The sequence below is a fragment of the Xenopus laevis genome, chromosome 8S (assembly GCF_017654675.1).
Source record: "Xenopus laevis strain J_2021 chromosome 8S, Xenopus_laevis_v10.1, whole genome shotgun sequence".
Lineage (NCBI taxonomy): Eukaryota > Metazoa > Chordata > Amphibia > Anura > Pipidae > Xenopus > Xenopus laevis.
The window spans coordinates 56,159,513-56,173,199 of record NC_054386.1 but is presented as its reverse complement, the minus strand read 5'-3'; the positions used below and the strand labels follow the sequence as shown (position 1 = coordinate 56,173,199).

The 13,687-nt window shown below is 38.4% G+C and overlaps 1 long non-coding RNA gene across 1 annotated transcript; it reads left to right on the top strand.

Moving 5' to 3' along the window:
• The first annotated feature begins 310 nt into the window (after positions 1–310).
• LOC121397703 lies at positions 311–3,465 on the top strand. The gene is made up of 2 exons (XR_005963845.1): positions 311–1,940; positions 2,179–3,465. It is a non-coding gene; the product is annotated as an uncharacterized LOC121397703 (long non-coding RNA).
• Positions 3,466–13,687: the final 10,222 nt, after the last annotated feature.

Sequence of the window (13,687 nt, the reverse complement as noted above, 5' to 3'; positions counted from 1 at the left end):
ATTAATTATATCTTAGTTGAGATCAATTACACGCTACTGTTTTGTTACTACATGTATGTGATTCGTTATCCGGAAACCTGCTATCCAAAAAGATCCAAATTAAGAAAAGGCCATCTTTCATAGACTACATTTTATCCAAATAATCAAAATTTGAACAGTACAGGGGTTTAGGGGTGTGAACAATAGAGGTGTTACAAGTGTGAACAATTTAAGGGGGTTAGAGGTGTAAACAATGCAGGAGATTACTGTTTGAATTTAAAGTTTAAACCATGCAGGGGCCAGTTAATCTCAGTATTTATACCTTTTAAATTTTACAAAAGGTAAACAGTCACGGCAGGTAGACTTTCATGTGGGGGCCACACAAGGTGGGAGGCATAGGCTAGTTGGACAGCACTACATTAGATGATCAGTCCTACCAAGGATAAGCCATAGCACGTCATTATGAAAGACTATTCTGTTAAAACACACATAAATATAAAGGGTTTCATAAATTAGAAATGCACACTACCATCTGTATTATTTCTGCTTCAAAATAATCTGTATCCATTAGGCTAGGCAAATCAAGAATGTGCAAATGGCTCTTTTTATAAGGAAGTGGCCATTTTATCTGTTCTACCACTACATCCACTTGAACTGTAACTTTAGTTCATTTTATGGTACTGTTCGCTTTTAGGGTTTTCCATAGGATAAAGTATACAGGCTATGGCTATAGGTTGTTGAAAGAAGGGGTGCATATCTGGTGCTTACTTTAGGGGCGGGTAAATAGAGTGTGATGCTGAAGCCAAAGGACTTCTAGCCCTCTGCTATAAGGCTTTCAGTATTGTGATACATACAGTATATCTGAATCCCAATGTCTCTTCATCCAGGGATGGTGCTCTACATCAATAACTAGGAGAAGGAAACGTGATTGGTAAACATGTGCTAACCTCTTGGTGTTCATCCTTTGGAAGGGAACATGTAGATATAAATGTAAATATTAGATCACACAGTGGCAGTTGCTTTGCCCCTTAGCCAGTTTTGGCTTAATGAACTGGCACCTTGTGGTTTGTATGAGTCTTGAGCTGTTGTAGCCCTGACTTGTGCTGGTTATCAGAAAACTCACATTCAAAGTTCTCCTTAGATCAGTCATCTTTCCCTTATGTTGGCTAGTCAATAATACAAAAGTTATGATTTATGCATTTTATTCTGGGGTTGATCATATGATAAAATATTCCTGTACTTTACAGTTGAGAGAATGATAAATATTCTTTTCGCAGAAGTGTGTAAATATATATACTGTATTTTGTTATTATATTAAATCATAGGTAGGTGTTTCGCCCTGGTGTCTGAGCATTATTGAGAAACCAGGAATTCCACTTCTTATTTAATGTTTGAGAAGTAACTGCAGTGGGTCATGTAACTGCAATGGATGATGTGAATGTTCCCATCAATAGAAACTGTCCAACAAATCACATCATAACCCCTAGGAAATATCTTAGATCTCAAACACATTCTTTCTCTATAAATAAGGTTACTAAAAAACACTCATGGGCATTATAGGGGTAGATTTTGGCAGAAGGGGCTTAGAGCAATAAGTATTTTGTCACATAATAGCAAGTTTCCTTGATACTATTACATAGAAAAAAAATCCTGCACAAGTAAATGAAAACACTTTATTCATCAACGTGCCATTAAAACCCCATCTAATGCTGACTTCTTGGATCACCTGTAACTGCCTGTTCATTGAGTCCAACCCATACTTTCTCCATGGGAACCATAAACCTCAGGACTGGTAATATATATTGAGTAATGCCACAATTCCTAAGCAGCATACAGAAATCGAAATGCTTTATTTTTATTTAAAACCCTGCAAGGAGGTGACCAGCCAATGCCAATATAAGGCCACCCTTCATTACCTTCAACCACTGTGAGGTCAATATATTGTGTCCACCTTGCTCAAGGTCACATTACTGCCTGTTCATTGAGTACAACCCATACTTTCTCCATGGGAACCATAAACCTCAGGACTGGTAATATATATTGAGTAATGCCACAATTCCTAAACAGCATACAGAAATTGAAATGCTTTATTTTTATTTAAAACCCTGCAAGGAGGTGACCAGCCAATGCCAATAAAAGGCCACCCTTCATTACCTTCAACCACTGTGAGGTCAATATATTGTGTCCACCTTGCTCAAGGTCACATTGACTGCTGGCCATGCTCTGGCCAAGCTCCTTCTGTGGCTTACATTTTTTTAAAGTCACTATAGACTGAGACCAAGTGAAACCATGGTTGATAAAAGTATAAAGGCTTCTAGAAATATTGTAAATTGCAAATGCATTTATCACCAATAACAAAATGACGCAACCCCCCCTCCACTTTTTGATAGATCAATGGTGCGTTTTCTGTAGGACCTCACACTATATTTTTGCTGCATCTGTGTAAATGAATGTGAGAAGGGGAGTAGGAGGATTTCTACATAACAGGTCCACGCTGGAGCTTAGCATATTTTTCTAAGAGCGGTTGCACCTTTAGATGATGGGCCCTGTATATAGTGGTAAAGCCGTGATTATACTGCAATTTGTCGAGGGGCCTTGCCGGGCCTGCGGTGAACCAGCACCACCAGTGCAGGAAAGTGGACAAGGTGAGGGTGCGGTAAATATAACACTGGACCCTGTATATAGTGGTAAATATAAACCCAGACATCTGCCAGCATCCTGTAAGGCTTATCCACCACTGTAAATATAACAAATACATAGAACAATAGACTGGAAATTAATTTCTTTCTATTACTGGATGTGGATACTAACCTCCTTTGTATTAAAGAGTCGTGTCATTGTGTTTAGTTTTTTTTTTTATTATTATTCCTATTGCTTTATCTTTTTACGTTTCGTTTTGGATAAAAATCTCACTTTTTTAAATTTTAAGATACTTATTATGGAACCTATGATCTCACGTAAACTACACTAAGTTCTGCATGACATCACAGTGGAGGGTTTTGCGTAATGACATAAAAAAAAAGAAAGTGTCCTCAAGTCGATGGTGGCTCTTCACTTCGTGTTCTAAGCCAAAAAAGAAAAATCCTCGACTCTGCTGCTTGGATTTATTCAGTCACAACAACAACAAAGCTCTGCTGTTTAGCCGATGTTTCCAAATGTTTAGTGTCTTCTGTTTCTTTAAATTAAAAAAAAAAAAGGTTGTTTGACAATGTCAAGCAAGTTGTAATAGATTTTGTGCAAAGGAAATTAAAAAAAAAAATAGAAAAAAAGTGTGTTGTAAGAAAACACTGAGCCTTATGAGAAAAAAAAATATTTATGGAACTAAAAAAAATGGATAAAGGCATTTTTAAAGTATTTTTAAATATTTTATTTATGTAAAAACCAAGTGTTGGATCTTATTGCTCTGAAAACAATGCATCCTGAAATGTTTTTTAAATGTCACTAATAGGCCAGCTTTTGTACAAAATAAACTGTTTCTTCATCTGTTATGTACCTCAAACCGATTACAGATTGTGTGTCACTCCCACTTTCAACATGTGGATAGCAATCCAAGGCTAGAGGAATATATGATTGACCTCTGAAAAGCTGGAAGTTGCTGGGTTATTTAAGCCATATGGTCTTCAGTTTGGTTCTTCTTTTCTTCACCTCCTGCTTAAATGAAGCTATTCCAGTTAGCTGTGCATACATCATCCTCAAGTCAAGATTCTGTGCCAATTCTTGCAGATCTCTGGCAGCCCATCTGCCAACCGGTTTATTGCATTGTACAAAATAACAATGACTCCTGCCTGTAAGAGTTAAGCGCCTCCTGCAGGTGGTGTTCTAGAGAAATCCCTCCCACCTGTAGGCAAGCATTTATTCTTTGCTTGTTAATCTTCTAATATAATGGGCAAGACTGCTTCAATCAGAACATTCAGTGGTTCAACCAAGCAGAATAAAATTGAATCAGTTGGCTCATGAATTTAGTTACACTCAATCCCACAAGAATAAGATCCCTGTAAAAGGTTGAGGGCACATGTGGTGGATCCTCTGCCTGCAGAAAACAGTTCTGGTATTGGCCTGAACCGCCCATTCTACTCTGTGTATACAGGTACGGGACATGATATGAAGAATGCTCTGGATCTGGGGTTTTCCAAATGAGGGTTTTTTTCATGATTGGGATCTCCATACCTTAAAGAAACAGTTCAGTGTAAAAATAAAATCTGGATAAAGAGATAGACTGTGCAAAATAAAAAATGTTTCTAATATAGTTAGTTAGGCAAAAATGTAATGGAGTGACTGGATTTCTAATATAATAGCAAGAATCCATCTTCCTGTATTCAGCTCTCTAACTCTGAGTTAGTCAGCCACTTGAAGGGGGACAACATGGCACATACCTGTTCAGTCAGTTTGCAATTGATCCTCAGCATTCAGCTCTGATTCAAAAGCAGCAGTTATGGCCCATGTGCCTCCCCTCAAGTCACTGATTGGTTACTGACTGGTCACCAGGTTAACCAGTCAGTGGAAACCACGATAACTGAAAAGCAGTAAGTAGTGTTTTGTTATGTTAGACATTCAGTCACTCCAGCCTTTATAGATTACTTTTTTGCCTAACTAACTATATTAGAAACATTTTTTTATTTTGCACAGCCTATTCATTTACCCAGTTTTTATTTTTATACTGAACAATTCCTTTAATGCTAAAAATCATTTAAACCCAATTCGATCTTTTTCAAGAACTAATTATATCTGAGCTGAGATCAATTACACGCTACTGTTTTGTTACTATGTGATCTGTTATTCGGAAACCTGTTATCCAAAAAGCTCCAAATTACGGAAAGACCATCTTTCATATAGTCCATTTTATCCAAATAATCAAAATTTGAAAAAATGATTTCCCTTTTCTCTGGAATAATGAAACAGTACCTTGTATTTGATCCAAACCAAGATATGATTAATCCTTATTGGAACCCAAACTAGCCTTTTGAGTTTATTTAATATTTACATGATTTTCTAGTAGACTTAAAGGGATACTGTCATGGAAAAACATGTTTTTTTAAAAACGCACCAGTAAATAGTGGTACTCCAGCAGAGTTCTGCACTGAAATCCATTTCTCAAAAGAGCAAACAGATTTTTTTATATTCAATTTTGAAATCTGACATGGGGCTAGACATTTTGTCAATTTCCCAGCTGCCCCTGGTCATGTGACTTGTGCCTGCACTTTAGGAGAGAAATGCTTTCTGGCAGGCTGCTGTTTTTCCTTCTCAATGTAACTGAATGTGTCTCAGTGGGACATGGGTTTTTACTATTGAGTGTTGTTCTTAGATCTACCAGGCAGCTGTTATCTTGTGTTAGGGAACTGCTATCTGGTTACCTTCCCATTGTTCTTTTGTTTGGCTGCTGGGGGGGGGAAAGGGAGGGGGTGATATCACTCCAACTTGCAGTACAGCAGTAAAGAGTGATTGAAGTTTATCAGAGCACAAGTCACATGATCTGGGGCAGCTGGGAAATTAACAATATGTCTAGCCCCATGTCAGATTTCAAAATTGAATATAAAAAAATCTGTTTGCTCTTTTGAGAAATGGATTTCAACTGATTCATTTTGAAAAAAAAATTTTTTCCCATGACAGTATCCCTTTAAGGTATGAAGATTCAAATTATGGGAAGATCTGTTATCCGAAAAACCCAATGTCCTGAGCATTCTGGATAACAGGTCCCATACAGTACAGAGCATAAGCAAACCTTTAAAATAAATAAATGTCAAATGGATGAGAGTGCTATTCTAAGAAATTTGTACAGTACAGTACAGTCATTATTTATTTGCTTTTATTCCAAGATATTAAAGGATATATGTACTGTTAATATGAATGAATTTAATATGAATGAATTTTGTTACAACAGCACCACCTGCTGGTCAAGGAAGTTGAAGATAAGGAAGCAGAGCTGACCGGCAATCGAACGGATCCACAAGACCAGAGATATTCAGTTAAAAAATAAATTTATTGGTAGAAAAGTTAAAAATATAGCTGCATCTCCATCCACCCTACGCATTTCACACCCCTTAGGGTGCTTAGTCATGGAAGTTGTCAGAAGAAAGAAAGAGGCTGCTCTGATGTTCTTATGCTTAGGAAAGATGTGAGAAAGGTTTCTCATTTTTTTCCTAAGCAAAATATCTTCGAATAGCACAGTCATCAATTTTACATTTACTTATTTTAAAGGTTTACTTATTCTCTGTACTGTATGGGACCTGTTATCCAGAATACTCTGGACCTTGGGTTTTTCAGATAATGGATCTTCCCGCAATTTGAATCACGCTTTCAAAAGTAAGTTAAATGCGACCACCTCTAGTCCCACACCTAGGTACTTACTAGTAGTGATGCCATGAGAAATTGTTGTATCAAATGCTTGTTAGTCCAAGATCCTGATCCACCCAGTCCATCTGGATATGCCCAATCTCCATCCCTTTCATGGCAGTTCATGCCCCCTGCCCTAACTTGGACTATACCAAAAATAATGTGGCTTTGCTTTCTATTGAGCCACACATGCTGACAACAGCCGGGGTCTTTGTGCCCACAGCCTTACTGTTCATTTTGTGGTTGAAGAATATATAACATCCTCTTTGTCTTATGAATACGTAGATTTGGGAAAGAGCATGAGAGAATGTTCTTGCTTAATTTACTTTGTGCCTCTATTATGTGGTAAGAAGGTTTGTGCCCGACCCATTTGCCCCTTTTCGCATTTTCAGTTTTCTCTTTTATAGAGACGCAGCAGAATATAATTAAATTAGCTATTATGCCACATGATGGCACTGTCTCTCCACACAAGCTTGAAAATTCCTTCCCTTATTTAGCAAAGTTATAAAAAAAAATTCACATCTTCCAGCCATGCTTGCATCCAGCTTCCTATTTACATCATAACACAAACCCAGCAAGGACGAGTTGTTTCACCCAAGAAAGGAAATCTAGTGCATTTCCACAGAACCGTTTCATCTGCCACTCATTGAATGTAGTTTAACCAATAAGGTAAATGCAAAGTAAATACTTATACAGTATTGGGATTTTCAGCATTGCAAGGACAAGGTAGAGTTGACTGCTCACAAGTTTGCAGGTAATCATGAAGCAGAACAAAAAGAGACATATAATCAAAGGAATTAAAGCGATGCCCTGGGAATTTCCACTTATTTTGGGATTTGTAATGGGCCTATTGATGATTGCGAATGCGTGATAGCAATATCTCAGGAACCACTAGGACATCCCATATAGGGAACAGACTTCCAGAATTGCAAAAGGCATTTTCTTTGAATCCAGCCATTATTGTAAGATTTCTATGGGTTTCTTAGGCCTGATTATTCCTTATAATCAGGCAAGAGTTGCAGAATAGACAAGTCACTGCATAGAGGGAGAAGAGTACTCTTACAGCAGAGTGCTTATTTGGACAGGAAAGTATTCTTGACAAGCACCCACAATTCCACTCTTCCACTGTGTAACTGGCATCTCAATTGGCTTGTTCTGTGCAGATGAACGTGAAAAATAAGACCATGGTGTTGGAGTTATAGTTGAAAGCTGGGTATTTCTGGGGGTACACAAGTGAACCCCAAAGGGAATGATAGAGGACCCTGCATTGGACTTAGGTATGAGCTTAAAACAACCACCGCCATGTACTTCAGATTTAATGCCCTATATTAGCATGTGGGGCACCATCTACAGGCAGGGAGGCTGAAAGTGCAAGTGTTAGTGGTAGAACATCAAGAGCTGGGATTGTTGGGTACATTCTGCTTTAACAGGCACATTTATAGTGTATTTTCATCTTTTTTAATAAATTACTAGTTACTGTAGTATTATTTATTAGAATTAGTTAGTATTAGTATTCCATTTAAAAGAGATCTACAAGCAATAATATGACTTTTTATAGACACCTATACTGTGGTTTTGAATTGAAAAGTGAACAGGCACTTGGGACTAAGGTTTGTAGTAGTTTTAGATATTCTATTTGCTATAGAACTGTAAATGAAATGATCCTATTATTAAGTTCAAATCAGTGGCAAAACAAGATGTAACTAGTTCCCACAGCAAATTAATTTTAGGTTCCCCAACATATCCAGAGGCTGACCTCTTTTACCACTATATATTGAAATTACTCATTAATTAGGGTTTCATAGGGTCCGTAGGGTCTGCTTCCTCTGTAGTTACGCTTACGCCCCTGGTTCAAATGTTACTAGTGGTACATGCATAGATGATAAATATAAAAGATAGACTGGAAACTTGCCATTGGTTTGCTGTGGTACCAAGGTCACTGTGGAATCCCCTGCGCCTATTATTAAGCCACTGTTATTTATTTTTGACTAACAATGTTCACATTGGCTTTGAAAATATTGTATCTGTTGTATCTGTTGCCAGCACAATATTATGTAAGATAAGGATACTTTGGATGTCTCCAACCTATCAGTGTCGGACTGGCCCACCGGGATACCAGGAAAACTCCCGGTGGGCCATGGTATCAGTGGGCCCTCCTGCTTCTAAACATTTGGCCTATTTCATGGTCATTCCCTATTTCTATGAGAACAAATTATTATTTATTATATGTAAAGAAACAAGAATAGGAGAATAGAAGTTGAGTGAGGAGAGGAAGAATAAAAGTACAGAGAGTGGGCCCCTGGTCTAAGGTCATTGGGTGGGTCCCTGGTGTTCCAGTCTGACACTGTGTGGGGGCCCCCAAGGTTACAGTCCCAGTGGGCCCAGGACCCCCAGTCCGACACTGCAACCGAGAGATTGAGATTAAATGAAATAGATACAATACTGATTCAAACATTTCTGTATCTGAAGTAATTATTTATAGGAGAACTCTGGTTTTATGCTTTACCAAGGGAACGTCATTGCCTGAAAGGTACCAAGCCAAAACAGGGCTAATTCTGGGGTTCTACTGTATTTATATACCATAAAGATTAACAAAAACATTTTTTTATTCAAATTCCACCGGACAGGGCCAGAAATAGGGGTAGGCAGAAGAGGCACGTGCCTAGGGTGCAAAGTTGGAGGGTTGGCAGCCAGGCATATACCTCCTCTGTCGCTTACTCATAGTACGTCTCCATGTCCCCTAACTGGGTACTGGCGTTGCGCTCCCCTGTAGTTAAAGAACACCCTTGTTCTCACTTGCACGCACTTGTTCGCAGTGGTTGTTTAGGGTGCCCAACTGGCCTGGCCCAGCACTGCCCTCAGACACTTGCTGCTACATCTGGTGGTGGAACTGATAAGGATGGGTGGGTAATGTACTGCACATGTGGCAATCGTTGAGAGGAGAAGGCACTCGGATGTCCAATACCGAAATACAGACTGGTGACTGGATAATAATCAAGCACAGTCTTATAGCAATAGAAGCCCTTAAATTATGAATTTTACAAATACCCCTTCGATTTCACACTAATACAGCCGCTCTCTCATATGAACCTAAAGATTACTCTTAGTGCCCATCTGGATTGTGCACAAGCATGAACCAATTTTCCCTCTAAGCTGTGTACTGAGGCCAGTGAACACAAGAAATTGTGATGCGCACAAAGAATTTTGTGTGAAAATGAAAAATTTCGCATTTATTCTGACCAGTGCACACAAGTTTAAAATGTGAGCTCTAAAGCAAGCTGTAGCCCCTAGCTACCACTTACCAAGGATAGTTCCCCCACCAGGCTAAGGAAGCACTTTCATTAGGCCATATAGACTGTTCCTGTTAATGAACTGCCTTATATAGGTTTCCAGGCCTGGGACCAGTTCATTCTTTGTACGTTTTGTAAGGAAATCCCTTACAGGGCTAATCTTAAGGGTTGAGGCAACTAAAACAAACAGGAAAAATCAATTACCTATTTGCATTATAGTACTTGACCATCTTATCTCCTTCCCTTGCACTAGGTCTCAAAAAGTAAGACTACACTAAATGCCAGGGTGAGGTTATAGATGACCTTGATTTCTCAATAAACATGTTTTTGTAAAAACTCAAAAACCTGCTGATAACATAGTAGATATGTAAAATGTTTTACTGTCTGTTTGAATAAAAACATTGCCTTGTAAGATCATTATGCAACCCCTGAAGGTTATTTCATGAACTGGTGGGCCCAGTCTACCGGTGGCTCCTTGTACTTCAATATGGGGCCTGTTTAAAAAGATTTAAAGTTAAAGGAGTTGTCCATCTTTAAATTAACTTCTAGTATGATGTAGAGAGTGCAATTCTGCAAATTGTCTTCATTTGGAATTAGTTATGTTTTTTTACATTATTTAGCTTTTTATTTAGATGGTCTCCAGTTTGGAATTTCAGCAGCTATCTAGTTGCTAGTGTCCAAATTAGCTATGTAGGGATTGAGCCAATATGTTTTTTATGTATGCTGCTATACCGCAGGTTTGTAATGATTAGATACAATAAATAAATAAAATGAAGAGGCAGGTATCCAGAAACGAAATAGTAACGTTTCCTCCTGTCTCTACAAAACAAACCAGTTCAGTTATCAGCATAGCCAATTAGAGAAAGTTAAAATGTAACTTTTATTTTGTTCTGCCAGTAAAAGCGCTCATATATGTACACACCCACTGCCCAACAATATCGCTGGCAGTGCTGGACTCTGTCCATAAAAATAGAGATTAAAAACTGCAAACAGTGGACCCACGGACAATCTGAGCTAAGGCAGTTCCTCTGCCCCTAGCTGTAGTCGTATATATATTACGGTGATTCAATGCACCATTTTCCTATTCTCACCCTTCCAAGTTGAATCACCGTAATATATATACGACTACAGCTAGGGGCAGAGGAACTGCCTTAGCTCAGATTGTCCGCGGGTCCACTGTTTACAGTTTTTAATCTCTATTTTTATGGACAGAGTCCAGCACTGCCAGCGATATTGTTGGGCAGTGGGTGTGTACATATATGAGCGCTTTTACTGGCAGAACAAAATAAAAGTTACATTTTAACTTTCTCTAATTGGCTATGCTGATAGCTGAACTGGTTTGTCTTGTAGAGATAGGAGGAAACCTTACTATTCCGTTTCTGGGCACCTGCCTCTTCATTTTGTTTATTTAGTGTTCAAATTACCCTAGCAACCAAGGAGTGGTGTGTATAAGATGCTGGAATATGAATAGGAGAGACCTGAATGAAAAATAAGTAGCAATTACTTCAATTTGTAGCAATAACAATAAAATGATAGCCTCATGGAGAAATAGCTTTTCGGCTTCCATTTGAAGACCAATTGAAACGTTTTCCCTGAATCCATAGCAAGATAAATGCAGTGTCAACTACATCTATAATATTTACATCTTTTTTTTCTGGAGGAAATTCACTGGTGTTGCTTTGGAGGCTTTGCCTTCATTAAAATCTTTCCATGTTTGATTCTCATAGTCAACCCCAACCTAACCCCTATGCTACAAGTAATTCTACAGGTGGTGCAATTTGTCTTCTAAATGCAAAAGAAAATCCTTCTGTATGTTGGCATTACAAGCGACTCTTAAGGTGGCCATACATGCACTGATATTATCGTACGAAAAAACTTTCATACAATATTCTGTGCGTGTATGGCAGAAGACAAGTCGACCAATATTGGCAGAAGACTTGGATATCGGGTGGCTCACTGATCGACCCAGGCTGAATCGTCAGATTCAGGTAGAATTCTACCTGTATATCTGATGATTCAGCTCTACACGTGTGTGTTGAAATAAATGATGTTTCTTGGAAAGATCTTTTCCAGGAAATATCATAATTGTTATGTCTATGGCCACCTTTACAGTTCAGGATGACCCTAAAATTTTAGAAACACTACCATTTCATGTGCAAACGCAAAGCATAGAGTCTTTTCTAAATTGTATCTACTTCCCTGAAATAATTATGTGCACTTGCTCAATGAACAGTATTCCATAACAACTTTTTTTGGTTTAAATTCCAGTTTGTGCTATATATAGAAGACTCCATTTGCAACTATTGACAAAATACCAAATCTATTACATAATCTATTTAATCAACTTCTCAGGAATTTGCTTCTGCTCACTGAAACGTGATACCCGCTCTGTTTGAGTCATGCTTTCCTTGAGCTTTAAGCCCCACTCCCAGTGACACACACAATGCTATTCTATCAGACATATCCAGGGAACGTTTGATTTAACGTTATAGTAACAAAGTCAATGAAAACAATGAATTCTGCATTGCCATTATGTAGATTCTTTTCTGCCATTTCAAACATCTTCTATAGCAATACTTAGTTTTCACAGTTACTTTCCTGTGGGAAATAAGTAAAACACAGTACAAAATAAATATAGAAAAGTGGTGGAACTACAGGGTTCCGTTGGGGCCCAGGTAACAAGTATTACATTATTTTAACATTCCCTTTTATTTTTTTCAATGGTGTGCATGTGGGATGCTGGTGTTTTTCTGTTTATTGTACAGCGTACACAGAGCTAAGCTTCTTAACTTATTGTGGCCAAAGGTGTTCTCCATCCTAGTACCCATCAGCAGCTGCCTTCTTTGTGTGAGGCATGATGTTATCCTTATCCACTGACCTTCTTCCAGAATCATTCTCTGGCATCTTGGGGGGAACAAGAACTAGATTACTCTCCACCAATGAAACGTTATGGCCATGTTTGGTATACGTAGTTGACTGCACTTACTAGGGATAGAGTTAACCTTTTGGTGCACTGTGAACGAAACAAGCATTTCACTTTAAAACTATGAACTTTATGGCTGAACATATATGTATGCTTCTGAGGAGGTGGCGAGACGCCACGAAATGCGTCAAGCGTAGGGGAGATATTCCATCCATGAAATGGGCTCATGTTTTTAATGGACATTCAATAAAGACTGTTTTAATTTTTACAACCACCGTGTGCTACGTACCACTGCTTATACTTGAACATGTAATTTAACTGGCAAATGACAGTAAATGGGAGGCATATTTTAGGTGGGTTGCAAATGATTGTGCCTATTGATAATTTACACCATTTGGAAGGGCTGTTACGGACTGTGGGACAATTTATTACAGACACATGGGCTTTTAGAATAATTTAAATTGATTGCCATAAACTATTTGGTTGCTTTGTTGAGGACACATTGGGATTATAGGGAAATCATTTTGAATCAGTAGCTATGGCCCAAAGACAGTAGTGAGATATAATGAAAGCTTGTCACATGCACAAACAGATGTTTTTATGCAATTGGATGATTTTTTGAGTTGCCTAAACTTCTGAATGTAAAAGTGGACTCCAGACTAGGCAGACAGCTTAATGGGGAACGAGTACTCATTCCCCAGAACGAGTATTGGTCATCTGTCTTGTACAGTTCTAAAATTCCAGTTGAGCAAGGACCACATCAGGCAGATAACTCAGTCTTCTACTATCGTGCCAGCCTAGGACCCTATTATGTTTTGATCATTGGCTTAGCTGCAAATTTTGCCACAAAAACAGAAGTTTTCTTTTTCTGTAACCTTTGTGGTACTTCCACACCACCAATATTTCCCAAACCTGGACATTAAATAGTTCAATCTCTTGGTCAGAACCTGTCAGGACTTCATGACACTTAAAACCAAGGTATTCCTGGGAAATCTGAGAGCAGGGATTTCCAGCCTGAAGCCCTCCAGCTGTTGTCTTGAACTTTAGTTCCCAGCATGTTAGTAATAACATGTATACACAATCATAACATGGCACATCCCATGTAGAGATGCTGGGGGAGGACAGTTCTGAATTGGCATATATAGAGCAGTGTGATTATCAGAGT